This window comes from Stenella coeruleoalba (assembly GCF_951394435.1).
Source record: "Stenella coeruleoalba genome assembly, chromosome: 1".
NCBI lineage: Eukaryota > Metazoa > Chordata > Mammalia > Artiodactyla > Delphinidae > Stenella > Stenella coeruleoalba.
In genome coordinates this window covers 48,529,427-48,545,896 of record NC_137169.1, presented here as the reverse complement: position 1 = coordinate 48,545,896, position 16,470 = coordinate 48,529,427, and positions in this window count along the sequence as shown.

Sequence of the window (16,470 nt, the reverse complement as noted above, 5' to 3'; positions counted from 1 at the left end):
CTTGCTAATTACCATGGCCAGCATGATACTTACTGACCAGCACTGTGAAATATTTCCCTGGGGGTGGCAGATGGGGAGAAGCTATCTTGAGTTCACAGGCATTATCCTTTAATTAGCTCATGTTGCATTTTGTGTAGATTATATATGCAAACTACAAAAATGTTCAGATACACACTCTCCCCACTTTTGGCCATTCCACTTTCCAATTCCGCCACACGAGAGAAGCCTGGTGTTAGGAACAAGATTTAGCCCTTGCTGAACCTCAGCTGCCTCATCTGTCAAGCGGATTTGAGGATAACCCTCTACCTCATAGAAACTGTGAAAATTTAATAAGATCACAGTTATTAAGTCCCCATCAGAATATCGCCATATAACAGAGGCTCAGTTAACATTTTCTCTATGGCCCTTTCCTCAATGCAAACTCATTCTCTGAAACACCGGAAATGGGTGACATAAACTCTTGGGTTTTTTGTTTGTTTGTTTTTGGTTTTTTGTGATGGTACAATAACACTCATTTTATTGATTTGACTTTGATTTGATTTTCTAACACTGTGCTTTGTGATTGACTCTTTTTAAAAAAATTTTATTTTATATGGGAGCATAGTTGATTAACAATGTTGTGTTAGTTTCGGGTGTACAGCAAAGTGATTCAGTTATACCTATACATGTATCTATTCTTTTTCAAGTTCTTTTCCCATTTAGGTTATTACAGAATATTGAGTAGAGTTGCCTGTGTCATACATTAGGTCCTTGTTGGTTACCTATTTTAAATATAGCAGCGTGTACATGTCAGTCCCAAACTCTCAATCTATCCCTCACCCCCTCCCCCACCCCCCCCCCCACCCAAACTCTTGGTATTTTCATTTATGATAGAAAGGCTGTTGGTAACCTGGAGAGCTGCCTAAGGAATGTGTCCCTTTTGGTCATCTGCGCCTCCTAAATGGTTGTGAAAGTTTTATTTAAACCTGTAATGGGAAAGGGAGAAATTCACTCGGATGCATAACCTGTCACTACCATCATCGCTGTGACAAATGGACATCTGACAGTTTAGGTCCTGCCAATTAGCGTGCTGCTTATTGCCTCTACTTTGGATAAACATCAGTCATTACAGAGGTTGGAGAAGCTGTGTTTCCCAGTCGTTTCCCAGGGTGCTTCTTTTTTTCATTTTCCTCTCTTGCTTCTTGAGTGTACCTTCTGGCACCAACCATACGTGCTGGCTGCATCATTAAGTGCTAAGACTTTACATCTTAATTCTGTGTGAGAGGTTTTCTCTGGGGGCCATGGTGCATCTGTGGAAAAAGAGTTTCAGTGTACAATGGAGGTGATATGTTGGACGATGTTGATGACATATTTAAGGAAACAGCTGTCCAGAAGCTATTTTGCGTGTGTGTGGGTGGATGGGTGGGTGAGCAGGAGGGAGAGGAAGAGACTTGCTTTGGTGGCACACAGGCTAAGGTGGGATGTCTTGCCTTGGCTTAGAGGTCTGCTAGGGAAAAGCCTTGAAGTTCTTACCTCCAGCAGGAAAGAACACGGATTTAGCAGGTGGGATAATTCGCTCAACGTGTATTCTCTTTCTACCTGGGAGGCTCATAAGTTATCAGGTAATGTTATCGCCAACTCCCACTTTCTTCTGCATGCTTCTTAATATTATTTAATACTCTTTTCGACAGAATGGGGACTAACCCAGGATGAAATTATGGCTTAATTTTTTAATGTAATTCCTTGTGAAACAAAAAGATGTCTGTGTTCCATAGCTGGGTAGATGTATGGCAAAATAGGGGAAAGGCAAGCTGTGTAACATTAGGACCAGTTTCTATAGCAACAAAACTGTCAGCCATCCTTTTGGCTGATCCTATTAATCTGGAGTAGAAGCAATGATACTGACACATTCGAAATGTATTTAAACCAGGAGGTGAAAATATAACCCAGCTGTAGATTGAAAATAGAGGTAGAATTAGGCGGCAACAGGATACAACTGAAACACATAGGATGTAAGGGAAAGCGAGGAGTTCTCAAGTACAGCCTCTGCATTTTTAAAATTTATTTTTTAATGATTAAGCTTTTCACCGGAAGTTATTCCAAATAGTCTTGCACCCAAGTATAAAAAAGACGGGTAAAGATCCCAGCAGTCTCTGTTATCCAGAGCAGGCCTGTCTTTTCCGTAGCGTTGGCTCAGAGTAAACCCTTGCAATTAATTGTTTTGAAGATGGTGAAATTTGTAACTTTGAGAGCTGCTGACATTTGTGAACCTTCCAAGAAGGAAAGACTAGGTTTCTGAGAGAAGAAATCTGGCCTTTGGACCAGAACATGTGGTTGTGGTTTCTGCTCTTCTAACCACAAAAAGGGCTAGTGTGAGACTTGTGAACGAACACCAGCATCTGTTAATGGAGGTGATGGTCCCAGCTCTGTGTACTTCGTGGAGCTACTCTGAGGATCAAATGAGATAATGGAAGTACTGTGAAAGAAGTCTAAAGTGCTATAGGAGTGTAAAGAATTATTATTATTAGGGAACAGCCAAAGAAATACTCTCTCCTACAGAGCACCAGTAGCAGACAGAGTTGAGGAGGCGGGTTATAAACTCTGACTATCTGGGTCAGCAGTTTGAATTTTTTTTTTTCCAAAGGAGACTGTAAAGCTGCTATTCTGTGCTCTTTCCCTTTGGTGCCTCTTTTTACTTTCGGATTATTTGAATGGCTAAATCTTTTCCCACTTTGCAAAGCAGAATGACAGTCCCCAGGATATTTTGCTGCTGGAGCACAAAATAAATGGGGATGCAGATCCGTGTCATTATGATGAAACACCATCTTTTCATCTTTATCTGGGAATTTCAGGCTCCTCAGGAAAGATGACCGCCTCTCGTTATGGCAAATGAATTTGCCAGCAAAGAAAGATATCTCTTAAGTTGTTCTTGGGGCTTCCTGTTTCCAAAAGCATCCAGGAAAATTAGCCCTATTTACTATTCTTGGCTTGGTAAAAACGGTTTCCCTTTCCTCACCCACTCCCCAAATGTCTGAAAACGATTGTGGAACAACAGAAGAGAATGGAGACAGAAACCAGCAAGGAAAATGAAAAGCTTATGTAACATTCGATTAACCAAGATATCTTCTGTAAAGAAATAGAATCTGATTTTTGAAATGAGTAGCAAAAGGTCTGGATATTTCTACCCCCTGTCTGGATACACTTTCTTACACTTCAGAAATAATTAACACTCTCAAAGCAAAGGAGTTGCTTTCAACGGTGCCTTGAAATAAACTGTTGTTTTTGTGTGAACCGTGGCTGGGGATATGTCGCTGTCACCTTCAAGCCCTGCGTCGTGACTGATGACCTGGGAGGGTGTCCAAATCTCAGATTTTGTCTCCATCCATCAGTCACCAGTCAAATATGTATCTAGCCCTATGCTAGGCTCATGGGGATAAAAGACAGGGAGGGTGAAGAGAAAGAAAGTAGAATTTTTTTTTTTGATATTTACCAAATTTCAGGCACTGAGTTACTGTCTGTCAGTTCATTAAATTAAAAGAAAATGAACTTCATAGGCTTGTAGAACCAGAGAGGCTAGTTGATTAGTTAAGACAAACAGACTTTTTAATTCTTTTTCATTAATTTGTCTTTCAGCACTCAGCTCTTCTGTGAAGCTTTTCTAATTGCCCCGTTATGCTCCCAAAGCCCCCTTTGTAAAACAATATAAGGCAGTGAGGAGGGTTGGTTTAAGAGGCAGGTACAGGTTCAAGTTGAAGCTCCGTCCCATACTAGCTGGGTGACTTTGGCCAGTTTCCGTGAGCTTCCGTGGCATCTTTTGTAAAATGAACAGCAGTAGATCCTAACACACAGGGTTTTATAAGGACTAAATAGAAAATGGATGTAAAGTGCTTAGCCGAATAGGTAGTATATATAAGAACCCAATAAGTGCTAGCAATTGTGATTATTTTCATTTCTGTGAATATTATAGAATATGTTGAACTTTTTATTTAGCCCATAGGAAAAAGAAACACGTTTTACTACCAAGCGACAAATATGAGAAACATCCTTAGGTCTCTGATGCTGAGCCCATCCTGCGGAGGCCTCTGAGGTGGGAGGATGTTTAGGGACATAGGGGATGTCATAAATGTGCTGAGACTCAGGGTCGGGTTGGGGCTCAGCAGTGGAGGGAGGATTGTACGTGTCTATTGCACACATTCATTTGTGTTTTAAAACAGCACTTTTATATTTGACTCAATCCTTTCGCTATTTCCATTCCCAAGGGCCTTGCCCAAGCCTTGATATGTCCTGATCATTATTGTAACCCTCATCACACTCTAGTGTTTCAGTCTCTTTCTCTGATGATTAGCCTGTGATCGATAGAGAACAGAGATTGTATATAGTTATTCTTTTTAAAGAATTTATTATTTATTTATTTGGCTGTGTTGTATCTTCGTTGCTGCGCGCAGGCTTTCTCTAGTTGCGGCGAGTGGGGGCTACTCTTCATTGCGGTGCGGGGGCTTCCCGTTGCGGTGGCTCTTCTTGTTGTGGAGCACAGGCTCTAAGCACACAGGCTGTAGTAGTTGTGGCTCACGGGCTCAGTAGTTGTGGCTCTTGGGCTCTAGAGCACAGGCTCAGTTGTTGTGGCGCACGGGCTTAGTTGCTCTGCGGCACGTGGGATCTTCCCGGGACAGGGCTCGAACCCGTGTCCCCTGCATTGGCAGGTGGACTCTTAACCATTCCGCCACCAGGGAAGCCCCTATATTATTATTTTTTAGCTTATTTATCTAAATATCAAGTACTGTTCCAGGGGTTTAAGAGGTATTTGTTTGATGGATAAATGGGTCAAGAAATGAACAAACAAATGAGTAAAAATTTTCATTAAAATTCGTGGTTACCAGTGGAGAGAGGGAAGCGGGGAGGGGCAAGTAGGAGTAGGGGATTAAGAGGTACAAACTACTATGTGTAAAATAAATAAGCTACAAGTATATATTATACAACACAGGGAATATATCCAATATTTTATAATAACTTTAATTTTTTTTAATTAATTAATTAATTTATTTTTGACTGCATTGGGTCTTTGTTGCTGCGTGCGGGCTTTTTTCTAGTTGCAGCAAGCGGTGGCTACTCTTCATTGCGGTGCACAAGCTTCTCATTGCGGTGGCTTCTCCTGTTGCCGAGCACGGGCTCCAGGCCTGCAAGCTTCAGTAGTTGTGGCTCGCGGGCTCAGTAGTTGTGGTGCACGGGCTTAGTTGCTGCATGGCATGTGGGATCTTCCCGGACCAGGGCTCGAACCTGTGTCCCCTGCATCGGCAGGCGGATTCTTAACCACTGTGCCACCAGGGAAGCCCTATTATAACTTTAAATGGAATATAATCTATAAAAATATTGAATCACTATTGTACACCTGAAATTAATAAAATATTGTAACTCAACTATACTTCAATGAAAGATATATTCTAAGGAAGCATTTAAGCCCCCATATGACCATGTGATAATAACTAAGTATTACTGCATATATGCTTTGAATTGGCCAGTTTGTAGGTAGACAGATGAATAGGGCATTGAGACCTGTTGTACTGAGGACTCTGTCCTTAGGTGAAGACTGACATTTTCCTCTTCTTGAAGAACGCCTAGACTTAGATCCTCTGAGAGGGTGTTAACCAAGAATCTCTCAAATTATACCAGTTCTATCAGGGATGAGTAGCAGGCCCCTTTGCAGCTCTAACCCTCATTTCTAATCCACACACTCAAATCAATAATTTTGAGCGGGCTGCCAGAAAAGCAGTGGCAGATCAAGTGTTGCCTGAGGAGCCCTTCACCCTCGACTGCCAAGAAGTGTGACCTTCTCCCTTGACTCTGGTAGCCAGAGCTGAAAGCCTGAGGCAGCTCCTCTTGAAAGGCCAGCACAGAAATTTCCTTCCAGAGCTGCAGGGTGGGGGGCTGGAGAGGGAGGACACTCGTGATGTCTGACCCTTCATGGGCAGCTGGTCATAGCTTGGACCAGACATCTAAAGCAATCAAAAGAATGTTTCTAGCATTATCTCTTTTCATTCCCAAACCATCTCTTTCCGTTTCCACACCTGGACCAGGAATCCGCACGTCCCCAACCTTCTGGATCTGTTCCTCCTCCCTTTGAATGACACATCCCAATGCCCAGCCCTCTTGCATTCTGTTCTATTTTGTCTGCTCAGATGCCAGTTACAAGTATAACAATGATAATAGCTAATATTTATTTAATACCTGTCATGTAGCTGGCACAACTTAAGTGCTTTACCTCTCTTTATTCATCTTATCTTCCCCACAAGCTAAGAAAACAGAGGCACAAGGTAAAACGTGATCAAAAGAGAGAAGTCAGGATGTGGAAGCCCAGAATATGATGAGTTAGTTTATGAGGGGTGGGTCAGAAAAGGGTTAATAGAATTTGTGAGTGAATTTAATCTTGAGAGAGAAGGAATAAAATGGGAACAGGACATGCCAGTGGTCAAGGGCATAGATGTGTAAAGCACACCTTGGTTTACTGGTCATGGTTAGCACAGTACCTGGTACATAACAGGCACTCAATAATCCTAGGCTGAAATGAATCAAATAACATGTTTGGGTGAACACTGCAAACATTGCAAAACGGAGCAAGAGACCAGAGGTGGGAGGGTTAGCCTGGTAGCAGTCGTTTTCAGGAAGAGTGGGCGGATGATGAAGCTTTCCATAAAAGCGAGAGCAAATTTTATGACTGCAACTCACAGATTTCTCATCATAATGAATTCTCCATTAAATGTCCTCCTAATCCACACTGGCTGATAGATGAACCCCTGAAACAGAAAGTTCCCAGCAAGATCTATGGGAGTAGCCACACATCAGAGGAGATGAATGCAGTTAGTCATCAGGAATTGCAGGAGTCCAAAGGAAGATGGGACCATTCGCCCGGACTCTGAAAGCAGAGAACAAATGAATCCGCCTGCTTGTGTTGTCAAATGTTCTATTCATATTAGCCACCGCCTCAGTCGCTGATAGCTTAGCAGGCTTTGAAGAAAGAACATAACAGCTTAATGAAGGTGTTAGAGCGTGCCTGAGAGAGCACCACACTGGGGGTCCTGGAGTCTTTGAATGGCAGAGCTAGATGGGATCTTCGAGAGCATCTAGTCAAATGAAATCTTAAGGTAGATAATAAATAAAACAGGTGAAAGCAATAAATGGGATCCTCTGGCAGTTTAAATCTTCCTCATTTGGCAGACAGGCACTTTTCATTGTTTGTGGATTTCCCAGAGCACACCCATGTATGGAAAACACTGGTTTGGGTCCAGTACTCTTATTTCACCAGCAAGGGAAACATAGGCACAGAGCAGGAAAATGACTCCCTTGATATAACCCAGGCGGCCAATGGCAAAGTCTGAGCCCAGACAAGGATCTGGAAATCTTGACTCTGCTTTTCATCCACCGATAATGTTCTTTTGCTCAAGAAGTATTATTAAGCAGCTATTATGTAAAGGACACTGTCAGCCTGGAGCATACATCGAAAGATCAAGTTCCTGTTCTTAAGAATTTCAGGGACAATTGCAGAGACAATTCTAATTCAGGGTGAAAAGTGTAAAACTAGAGTTATGTCCATATTATGGTTTACTTAGATATCACAAATTCAGAAGCTTCCAGGAGTCAAGCAGGTAACATGAATGAAACATGCTGAAAATAAGGGATGGTGGCAGTTGAGGGAACTGAAACATGAATGTCTGTTGAGTGCATTCGAATTTTGTTCTAATTTTAAAACCTCAACTTGTTAGAGAATATTTACCGAAAAAATAACCCCACAGTTACCATTATACTAAATGGTAAGAATCACAAAGCCTTACCACAAAGCTCAGGGACAAAGCAAGGATGTGCTTTCTCACTAATGTATTTCGGCATCATCCTGGAAGTCCTAGTTAATTCAATAAGACAAGAAAAGGAAATAAAAGATATATAGATTGTGAAGGAAGAAATAAAACTGGCTTTCTTTGTAGATGACATGATTCTCTACGTAGAAAATCTGAACGAATCAACAAAAAAATCTCCTGGAACTAATAAGCAACTATAACAAGTTTACAGGATACAAGATTAATTTGCAAAAGTCAGTCACTTTCTTACATGTCAGCAATGAACACATGGGATTTTAAATTAAAAACACAATACTATTTATATTATCATCCCCAAAATAGAATACTTAGGTCTAACAAAATATGTATAAGAGCTCTATAAGGAAAACTACAAAACTCTCATGAAAGAAGTGAAAGAACTAAACAAATAGATATTCCATGTTCATGAATAGGAAGGCTTACTATTGTCTAGCTGTCAGTTCTTCCAAACTTGATCTATAGATTCAATGGAATCCCAGCAAGTTATTTTTGCGGATGTTGACAAACTGATTCTAAAGTTTATAAGGAGAGGCAAAAGACCCAGAATAGCCAACACAATATTGAAAGAGGGAACAAAGTTGGAGGACTGACACTATTCAACCTCATGACTTAGTATACAGCTACAGTAATCAAGACAGAGTGGTACCGGTGGAAGAATAGACAATAACAGAACAGAACAGAGAGCCCAGAATTAGACCCATTTAAATACAGTCAACTGATCTTTGACAAAGGAGCAAAAGCAATACAATAGAGAAAAGATAGTCTTCTCAACAAATGGTGCTGGAACAACTGGACGTCCACATGCACAAAAATGAATCTCTACATAGACCTTATACTCTTCACAAACATTAACTCAAAATGGATCACAGACCTAAATGTAAAGTGAAAAATAGAAAACTCCTGGAAGATAACATAGGAGAAAATCTAGATGAACTTGGGTTTGGTAATGACCTTTCAGATACAGTGCCAAAGGTATGATACGTGAAAGAAAGAATTGATTAACTGGACTTCATTAAAATTAAAAATTGCTGCTCTCCAAAGACACTGTCAAGAGGATAAAAAGGCCACAAACAGGAAGAAAATATTTACAAATGACACATCTGATAAAGCACTGTTATCTAAAATAAACAAAGAACTCTTCAAACGAAACAATAAGAAAACAAACAACCCAGTTAAATGTGGGCCAAAGATTTTATCAGATACCTCAGCAAAGGAGATATACAGATGGCAAATAAATATGTGAAAATATAGATGCTCCACATTGTACGTCATCAGGGAACTGCAAATTAAAACAACAGTGATATACCACCACATACCTATTAAATGGCCAAAATCTAGAACACATTTGACTACCTCAAATACTAGTGCAGATGTGGAGCAACAGGGACTCTCATTCATTGCTAGTGGGAATACAAAATGGTACAACCTCTTTGAAATATAGTTGGATAGTTTCTTACAAAACTAAACATACTCTTACCATACCATCCAGCAATCACGCTCCTTGGAATTTACACAAAGGAGCTGAAAACTTATGTCCACCTAAGAATCTGCACACAGATGTTTATAGCAGCTTTATTCATAATTGCCCAAACTTGGAAGTGACCAAGGTATCCTTCAGTAGGTGAATGAATAAACTGTGGTACATCCAGACAAGGGAATATTATTTAGCACTAAAAAGAAATGAGCTTTCAAGCCATGAAAAGACATGCATATTACTGAGTGAAAGAAGCCAATCTGGAAAGGCTATATACTGTCTGATTCCAACTATATGACATTCTGGAAAAGGCAAAATATGGTAGTAGTAAAAAATTGGTGCTTGTCAGGGGTTAGTGGGGAGGGAGGGATGAATGCATGGAGCACTAAGGATTTTTAGGGCAGTGAAACTACTCTGTATAATATTATAATAATGGATACATGTATTTGTCCAAACTCATAGAATGTACAACATCAAGAGTGAACCTTAATATAAACTAAAGAAGACTGTGGGCCTTAATGATGGGTCTATGTAGGTTCATCAGTTGTAACAAATGTATCACTCTGGTGGAGGGCTGGTTGATAATGGTGGGGCTGTACATTCGTAGGGGCAGGAGGTATATAGGAAATCTCTGTACCTTCTCAATTTTGCTGTGAACCTAAAATTCCTCTAAAAACTGAAGTCTATTTTTAAAAAATTGAAAACTGTACAATCAAAACAAAACCCATTTGCAATTGCTGGGCCACAAGATTTCCCTGGAGACCTCCCTTTACATTTTACAAAGATCTTTCATATAGTATAGCCTTAATTTAGAAAAACAAATTCATTTAACATAGCAACCTAGTCCATACATACACACATATAAATGAAACAAAAATTTTACAAGACCGTCCTCAGTCTTATGATATGTGAGCTATTCTCTATTCCATTCCATTCTATTCTATTTTATTCTATTCCAATTTTATTTTGTTTAAAAATAGTAGTTGTGATCCACTAAACTAATTTCCAGACCCACTAGTGATTCTTAAACCACAGTTTGAAAACCATTGCAACAGCATTCGAACCTCACACTACCCTGTGAGCAAGTGGTTACAGTTTTTCCCATTTTACTCATGAGAAAACGGACTCTCAGAGATTAAGTGATTTGCCTGCCCTTGTACAATGGCAGACGCAGACTGGAGACTCTCCTGGTGTCCCAACCATGTGGTTCTTTAAGGAAACCACGTTGCCTTCTAGAGAACGCTGATAAGGCTGGGTTCCAACTCTGTCTCAAATCTTTATTTTTGCATTGCCCCTGATAAAAGGGAGTTCTTTATTTTCCTGTATTTATCACTTGTTCCCATTAATTTGCCGGATTTGCTTCTTCTTGGACAATCAACACGGAATAGATTTTCAAGATGGGAATGGATTCAAATATGGACTTGACAGCTCATACACGATCTTTACTGAGCCCTGTATGTATGCAGTTTGAGAAAGCCCTGCAAGCCACTTTCCTGATGTTTTCATACCATTTCCTGATCTCAAGCATCTAGGAAACGAGTGTATGTTTTTCTAGAAATTTCAAGCCCCACATGTAAACCCTGAGGGCGCCTGTTTTCCTGCAGGTTTAATAAGGCCAGGGCCATAATTGTAAATGTTTAAAAACTTGATGTGTGGCCAGATGGATTCATTATAGACCATATCTGTAGTTAGACTCTTTATTTTCCAGTTCGGTGCTGGTAATGTCACATAGGAAGACACACATTGTTCAGGATCAGACCCGCAACAGATGCCAGAGGTAGAGCGTTCATTTGTGTCCTTGCCTCCGATTTTCCTAATAGTTCTTCTTATTTAGGCTTGCCCGGACTGAGATGGGAGCCTGATGAAAAAATAATAGATATAAATTGTGCTTCGGTCATTGGCTGTTTATCTTAGGAAGAGAAACTTGTTTCCAGGCTGCCTGATAATTGGACATCCAAAAAGTTCCCTAACGTGGAGAGAGACCAGACTGTTGATTTTCTTTTATTAGAAGAGGCTGCTGATACTTTCATTTTCCCCAAGTTGTGGGTTTCTTTATTGAGTATGACAACCGCTACCTCAATAGTCTATGAATTCTTAAGGCTTTGACACAATAAATTCTCATACTTGATTCTATAAAGCGGGTGGAGAGCTGGCGGGGTTGCCAGGGGAGGGGATCAAACCCATGGGGAGAAACTAGTGTCCTCTTCATTCAGTTATTCATCCACTGGTTGATTCAATAAACATTTACTGAACACTTTTCATCTAGCCAGTTCTCACTTCAGCCCAAGCACCAGCTCTACTAAAAAGTCTCCTATGAACGAAGCCTGATTTAGATGCCCTGGCTCTGTGTTTCCACGGGATAGAGCAATGAAAGCACTTGGCACGTTGTAGGATAATTGCTGGATGTACACATCTGCCTGTCCCTCTGCTGTGAGCTCCTTGGAGGCAGGGACTGTGTCTTCATTTGTCTTTCTGTCCCAGCACTGTGCAGTGTTTACCACATAGAAAGGTCTTGATATTTGAGGTGTTTGAGAATGTGGGGATGAATGACTCCTTGCTCTGGAGGAGTCGGACACATACCCTGATTAGCATCTAGCCTTTCAATCCAAAAAATATCCAAGTGTTCTATATTGGTCTTTAAGAATTTGTCCTCATTTTCCATTCCTTAATTATTAAGAGTAAAGAAGGGCTTCCCTTCCATTATTTCATTTGAGCATAATTCTTTTCTCTTTGCACTCTCTCAATGCTATCTCAAGTGTTTTCCTACCAGATCTGTATGTTACAGGTGCATATAAACATGTCACTGTGTAGAATATACAATGCTATATATGGTATTACATAGATATGTATGTGTGTATGTCTAGGTGGGTGAGTGTATAAATATACAAAATGCCTTCATACATGTAGTATGTGATATGATCCTTTAAAAGACCGAGCCTTATGTGTGTGGTGGTAGTACAGATAGCACCGCCCAGCAGAAGTTGGAACAATCCACGTAGATTAACTCAGTATGTGACCATGAACAGGAATCCATGTCCTCTCTGAACCTCTGTTTCTTCATCTGTTTCTTCATTACAAGAGTTTCCATACCTCCCTCTAAGGAGTCGGTGTGAGTCTCAGATAGTGGACGGGAAAACCCTTTGCAGGTTAAATCAGTATAAATGATCGGAAAATGCCAATGAGTCGTATTTGTAAGATTGGGTTTGATAATGCTGTTTACTGTTTGGGAACATGAATGAGAAAAAAATGCACTTTCAGAGGTTCCTGGCATCAGGCAGAGAGGTTCTGAGAGCAGTGCTGGCACTGCTGGTGCATTTTCCTTTGAGTGATGAACATATTCCCACTTGCCTGGCAGCTGCAGAACCCTCTTGTAAAATTCCTTGGTATCTGTTCCCTTTCTTTCCCTCCCCCACCTCTAACCTTCCCCCTCCTTCCCCTGCTCTGTGTCCAGCCCTGTCAATAGTCACACCCGTATGGCTTGGGTTACCTAGAGCATCCATTTTTCCACCCATCCACTGATTCAATTCATCCTTTCAACACATATCCACTTTGTACCTACTATGGGCTGGACCCAGTGTGGGGCACTAGGGACAGAGTGGGGAATAGATGGTGCCCATGACCGTAAGGACTTTGTGGTAGGCTAATAGTTCCTGAAGATACCCAGGTCCTAATTCCTAGAACCTGTGAGTGTCACCTTATATGGTGAAAGGACTTTGCAGATATGATTAAGAATCTCGAGCTAGGAAGACTACCTCTGTCTTTATAAGGGGGAGACAGAGGGAGATTTGACAACAGAAAAGGAGAAGGCAATATGACCATGGAAGCAGAGACTGCAGTGATGCAACCACAGCCAAAGCATGCCAGCAGCCCCTAGAAGCCAGAAGAGGCAAGAGATGGATTCTCCCCGGGAGCCTCCACGAGGAACTAGTCCTCCTGGCACCTTTACTGTAGCCCTGTAAGGCTCAGTTCACATTTCTGGCCTACAGAGCTATAGGAGAATAAATTTATTTTGCTTAAGACACTAGGTTTGTGGTAATTTGTTATAGATTCTGTTATATAGTTTCCTAGGGAATAGGAAACTAATGCAGACCTCAAACTCTAGTTGTAAGTGGGAAATTGCCACTAAATAAGATAAATACTACTTTTAGGGAAGTACAGGCTTCTTCTTCTTTGAGACACAAAGTGGGAACTTATCCAAGAATTGGGGTGTGAGGGAAGTCTTCTCGGAGGAAGTGACATTTCAGCTGCAGCCTGAAAGATGAGCATGCGGTACTAATCAGATGAGGGAGGCGAGGACAGGTCAGGCGATTGCAGGCAGAGCAAACTGCACGTGCAGAGTGTGCCTTCCCGCCTCCCCGCTATATGTCTGGCACAGGCTAGTTCCTTTGCCCTTTTCCTTCCCAACCTCCCAACCTATTCCACACACAAATACACACACACACATCACACATGCACATTTCCTAATTTTTCCAGTTGGCAAATTTCTATTCACTATTCAATATTGTTCCAATGTCCCCTCTCCCATGTGATCCTCCTACCTTCTCTGGAGAGTCCAACAGCAGGCCCTCTTAAGGAGGCCCCATTCCCGTTTACCGAAGCTCTGAAATCATAGAAGCGATGTGTTAGGAAAATCCCTGAGCAGAATTCAGTGATGGGCCTTGCTACTACCTTTTTCTCCCTCTCCTCCCTGGGACTCTAAAAGGCCCAGGAGTGGGGAGGGAAGCCTTCAGCAGACAGAACCTTTTGGCAGAGACAGCTGGGTTGGGAACCCATCAAGAAAGGTTTCACGGTCTCCCAGCAGATCCCCTTAGGCTGGTGAGTTAAGGTCCTTGGTACAGATGTCCTGCAGCGGGAAATTCGAAAGCCCCCATAAACCCCTCCTGATTAACTGGTTCTTCCAGGTCTGGGGGCATTTTAGTCCTGGGTGCTTTGTGATCCTGTAAGGAGGAGAGGCACATGGGAAATACAGAGGTTCTGCTTGTATCTGACACCTAAGGGTAAGAAATCAGGCTAATTATCTCTCTCTCCTTCCTTCCTTCCACCTAGAATGAAAGCAAACAACTGTGTGATCAAGGAAGATTCCCTCCCTCCCCTCCCTCCTTCCTCCCTCCCTCCTCCCTCCCTCCCTCCCTCCCTCCCTTCCTTCTTTCCTTCCTTCCTTCCTTCCTTCCTTCCTTCCTTCCTTCCTTCCTTCCTCTCTTTCCACGTAGGGAGGACCCATTTGCCACTCTGAGTGCTTTGTACCAGGAGGCGACTGTCAGTCCTCAATTAATTATTCATGTTTTCATTAGGAAAAATAATGAGAAACAGTTGAAATGACAGGTCCCTAAAATTACTGAAAACTCTAAAATATTCATTTATTCTTGGATTAGCAAACTTTTTAAGGTAGAGGGAGCACTAATTTTGAAGACAGATCTCAGTTTGAATCCTAGCAGCCACTTACCAGCTATTTCTGTTGTGGTGTGACATTCACTTTACCTCTTTGAGTATCAGTTTTCCCACCTGTAAAATGGGAATAATGATACCTGCCTCTTAGGAACGCCTAAAGATTACAGATAATGAAGCTAAAACACTTAATACAGTACCAAGTACAGCAATAGTTGGCTTAGAGTAGCTGTTCAATAAATAGTATCTTGTAATGATAGGGAAGCTGAAATGGACAAAATACTCTTCTGGTGAGGTTTAACTCAGTTTACAGCCAGTCATCCTGTTGGTCTTGAATGATGTTTTTCTGCTCTTGGGTAGAGAAACGTTTGAGTATTTAGAAATGGAATTGCCAAGCTGCAAATGACCAGGTTATCTCTATGTAGAATGTGTTCGTCGTAGTTGTTTATTTAGATGGCATTATGTTGCATTTACCGAATGCCCCTCTGTTCATAGATTCGTATTTTCAGTTTATGTTATTTTATTGGGTGTTTTTAGCCAATAAAAAAAGGCTGCAAGTCTGTGAAGTGGCTCTGGTCCTGGGGAACACTAACCCTATGTTTTATTACTTTTGTTGGGGAACAGAGAAATGACACCGTATCCTAAAGCTCACGCAAACATTTGAGTAGCAGTCTGGTTCACAGGCAACTGAGTTCAGGAAAGAATAAATGACAAGAAACCTCCTCATGTTACATGATTTGGCATAAATGATTCTATGACTTCTTTGTCGCTAAATAATTGGAGTCGAATCAAAAGAGAGAATGCATGTGAAAGCATTTTGAAAACTAAAGTTTTCATTGTAATGGATCATTATTATTCTAATTACTACTAATATGAAGAACCTAATATAGCATGAACCAATTATCAAGATAAGAGTATTTCTGAAGTTGTGAACACTGGGTACCCGTTTGGTATTTGGTTTTATACTGTTTTGCTTTGTTCTCTAATTGTTTCATGCATTTTAATCTTCCCCCTCTACCCCAAATAAATTATAAGCATCTGTAGAAGCATTTAGTCATTCAGTACAACTCATTATTTCAAAATCATTTACTGAATGCTCACCATGTGCCAGGCATAGCGCTGAGTACTATAGCCAAATCAGTGAATAAGATGCTTTTCCTACCCTCAATGAGCTTTCTCCCCGATGGAGAATATAATCAAGGCGTGTCTAGAAGACAGGGTGCTGAGTGCCCTGACTTGGGGATTTCAGAGCAGGAAGGGTGGGCCAGGGCTGGAAGGATGAGGCTACAGTTAATCAGGTGAACAAAAATGAGAGCAACTCCAAGTGGTAAAAGTGGCATGTGGAAATGCTCTGATGTGTGTGTGTGTGCATGTGTGTGTGTGTGTGTGTGTATGAGAGGAGAGAGAAAACACACGATACATTTGTGAAGCTGCAGTAATTCGCTATGGCAGATATAATAAGTGGAGGTAGGGGCGCTGTTGGAGATGAGGCTAAAGAAGTTTCAATCATGTTACTGCACAAGAAGACACCCCAAAACTATGTGCTAGAAACAAAAAGCCATTGAGTTGCTCATGATTCCTCAGTTTGTCTCTGCTTCAGTTGGTGTTGGTCACCGTTTGGTCTGCATGTTCTAGGACTTTATATCAATGGAATCATACAGTATGTATCCTTTTTCAGTCTGGCTTATTTAACTCAGCATACTTATTTTGAGATTCATCCAAGCTGTTGCATGTATCAATAGTTCATTTTTATTGCTGAGTGGTATT